The sequence below is a fragment of the Dioscorea cayenensis genome, chromosome 6, assembly GCF_009730915.1.
Source record: "Dioscorea cayenensis subsp. rotundata cultivar TDr96_F1 chromosome 6, TDr96_F1_v2_PseudoChromosome.rev07_lg8_w22 25.fasta, whole genome shotgun sequence".
Taxonomy (NCBI): Eukaryota; Viridiplantae; Streptophyta; class Magnoliopsida; order Dioscoreales; family Dioscoreaceae; genus Dioscorea; species Dioscorea cayenensis.
Genome location: NC_052476.1, coordinates 6,212,753 through 6,216,667, shown reverse-complemented (window position 1 = coordinate 6,216,667; position 3,915 = coordinate 6,212,753). Strand labels below are relative to the sequence as shown.

The 3,915-nt window shown below is 31.6% G+C and overlaps 1 pseudogene; it reads left to right on the top strand.

Annotated features, from left to right (window-relative positions):
* Positions 1–2,478: 2,478 nt before the first annotated feature.
* LOC120263086 lies at positions 2,479–3,662 on the top strand (annotated as a pseudogene).
* Positions 3,663–3,915: the final 253 nt, after the last annotated feature.

Below are 3,915 nucleotides of genomic sequence, written 5' to 3'. Positions count from 1 at the left end.
CAATATTCTTATAGCGGCAAATAGCCAATTAGCCACTAAAACCTTGGTCGCTATATGTTTATTGCAACAAATGTACACTTTTGCCGCTATCCCATCTATTAGTATTATAACTGTATAATGATCTATAGTGACAGAAAATTTTGCCGCTATAAATCTTATAGCGGCAAAATATTTCTGTCAGTATAAGTACTATAATGTTTAGACCTATAGCGGTGGAAAAATCTACCGCTATAAGTTCTATAATGTTTAGACCTATAGTGGTGAAAAAATCTGCCGCAATAGCCCATGTAGCTTACCCAAAATATTAAATCTATATCATAGATGCCTTAATAGCTATCAAAACTATTTCTAATATTAACAAACAAATATATAAACATATATATGAGACAACCTCAAAAACAATATTAATATTTTAATTTATTAATCTCTCACATTAAAATTTACAAAAATGAAAAACTAAAAAACAACATAAAAAACTTTTTACACACATGAGCGACTAAGGATGAATCAAAACCACCAGACAATAAAACTACAAATGCAACGTTAACTCATGAGCCTCTTAATCACAACCTAAACAAAATCAAGAATATAATAAAGTTCAACTATGAACTCAAATTCTCAGTTCTTCTAAAGTTTGAAGCGCTTCAGTAATCTTTGTAGCTTACATCCTCAAAAGCCTTTCTCAGTAGCTGCAGATCATAAAGAGCATAAGAAATTGACTCCGAGTACAATGAAAGGTTGTACCATATCTTAAATCCACCTGCTTTACTCGAATAGAGATGTCCAGGTGGAAACGTCTCAAAATGTTCACAACCATCAATCAATCCTTTTATTTCTGATGATATCCAAATAGAATCTATATAGAAAAATTAAAAAAATCAAACATCCAAACAACTAGAATAGAAGAAATTTAGATTGAATTATATATATATATATATATATCATCAAGACTCCATCCAATGTAGAGGGATGTGAAACCAATGATTAAGGTTCTCGACTATTTCTTTCTTCCTCAGATAAATTCATTATCTGCAATTTTCAATCAGAAAGTATATTTGTATTAAATACTATTTGTCCTCAGAATGACTATATTTTACTGTTAGAAAAATACCTCAGGATCTAGTTGAGTGGAAGAAATGTTCCTTGATTTTTCAGTGTAATTATGCATTTTGTGATTGGGATTAGCTTCCTCATTATCATCATAAATGTAAAAGCCTTTGCCTGTAGCTTCACCTGCCACAAATTACACAAAATGGATGACAAATAACTAAACTGAAAATGCTGAAAAACTAATTGAACTTAATACCCATCCTCTTATCCTCAAACATCAGAGGAATCAGTATTGAGCTTAGCGTGGTATCACCATCCCCACAGACGATCGCTCTCGAAGTTGAAATCTTGCACACCGTGCTACTCTAAGAAACTTCTAAGGCTGATCCAAGGTTGGCTAATTTAATTCTGAAACTCAAGCAAATACTTGAATTAGTTGAAAATTCAACAAAGCCAATTTATTTTCAGAATTTGAATCCAACAACATTTAGGCAACACTTAAAAAGGTTCATTTAGAGGTTGAATTGTGTCCTATAAATATATAATATTTATTGAGTTACACGTAAGCTCAGCTGAAAAATTAATTCAGTGGTATGTTGCTACATAAAGCCTTTGATTTCTCTGAAGAAAATTTTTGTAGCCCTAGCATCAATCTAGATTCTGAAATTTGAAAGAAAATAAACATGATGAATGATTATTGTCTACAAAGATTTCATTTCCTATCAAGAATAAATTGTCAGCATCATTATCTAATTAATGCATTACTGGTCATTTATTTCACATGCTAATGAAAGTTACTAACCATCAAACCAGGCTGGTAAGATTTTCAAATACTAGATAAAGAATCCATTGATGCAACTTGAAACAAATAGCGAGAATCCAGAATTGCTTACAACTTCAATGTTTTAAAGAACAATATAAACAACCAATAGGAAGCGGAACTCCTTTAAATAATACTTAACCAGTCTAAATCATGTTCTCTTTTCAAAGTATACCAAAATTGCACAAAGAGCAATTAGTGATCTAAGCAAAGTTTGGATATTTAGTGTTTGTGGGGATGTATTGCAACTTTCAAGCATAAAGATATCAACATGGAAAGGTTCAATGAATAAGATTTGGCAACAAATATAAAAATCAACCAAATGTCAACACAAATCCATGAACACATGAAGTTTGAAGAACATAGAAGTTGGATAAACTTGGATTCTATTAAATTCATTTGCATGCCTAAAACGTGTCTAAGGATATTTATCTACCATATAACTTGCTTTGATGGAAATATTAACCAATGAAAACAAGATCTTAAAAGCCAACTAGAGTGCACATAAATACCATACAAAATGATTGAAGACAGGAGCAATTCATTCTTTGGCACATCACATGACAAAGATATATCCTTCTTCCTTTTCTTCTAACCATAAAAATTCAATGAAAGAACTGTATACTATATGGATGAAGTCTCTAATTTTGAATGAAAATGGCTGCACGATATATGACTCCATGGAAAACTTGGTTTATCGTGTCGACAACTATGATTCCAAGTGTAGATGTGAAGTCTACATCATGGATCAAAGCGGCTGAGTGCTGCTAAAGCTGTTTAGAAAGGTAAGACAATTTCTTTATCAAGGCAAAACAAGTTTGAATACTAAACTCCATTCTCCTGTTGCATCAATTCTGCAGAATCTTAGAGTGTTTGGAAGGTGGGAAGGATATAAATGCAATGGCTCAAATGAAGAGATGAAGCCATGTTTTAGGATCAAGAAAAGATTTATAAAAGGCGAAGAATCATATTGTGAAGTATGGTTTGACAATGGCCATATCATATAATATAAGGTGGTTGAATTGCCAGAAAAATCATCATACAAGATGACTGACCTGGCAAGCAATATAGTAGCAGAGGTTAGTTTTTCTTATATAAAATAAGCATTTTTAGTGCTAAGCAAATTCAAATGTCCTTAACTAAATCTTTTTCCCCCAACTTTTCAGGTGAATAGGAAGCAAACAAGCAATGGAGTTATATTAGATGACGATGTATTGACTCTTAAGATAGAGTCAAACATAAACCAATCCCTTATCAAGGGATTGCTGGTTGTGCAAGGTTTGATTAACCATAGAATGTAAAGCCTAGCTAGTCCTTAGTTTTGCCAGTGAAAATTTTCCACAGAGTTTGGAATATATAGAAGCAACCATAAATCATGGTGATGTGCACTAATGTAATTTATAAATAGACCAACAAGTTTTCATGTTCTTTTAAAATATTTACAAACCTTCCAAACACTCTAAGAAAATGTAAAGAAAATGTTCACATAATATTTGGGCTTTAACACGTTGATGAAATGACTATAAGAAATGTATTATAATTCCATTATATAACTAATAACAAGCAAAAAAAAAAAAATAAAACATCTTATTTTAGCATTTGAAGTAGCACAAGTGCAAGCCCAAATTTTTTTTTTTCATTTACCAACAGAATCCAATGCAGCTGCAATGTTTATAGGAGCATACACTGAATTAATTCATTTGGAACTTATCATTTTGATCTAAATGCAGTTTCTTCAACACCATCATTTACAAACTGTAATAAAAGGATTAAGAACTACTTCACTTTGTAGGAAAGACATGAAAAATGAACATTCCATCCATGAAATGTAATTGAAAAAGAACTTGAGTGTGCAAAACTATTCATCCTAGCATGTAACCCATAATAGTAATTTACAAACAAATGTAGACAAAAAACAGATGGACCACACTGTAGTCTACTCTTTAACACAAACAAAGTTCAAAATGAATCTAAATTAAATGTTGCTGGGAGTCCAAGATCAGGGATAACTACCTGCATAAGGTGTTATTGTAGGAAGATCATTT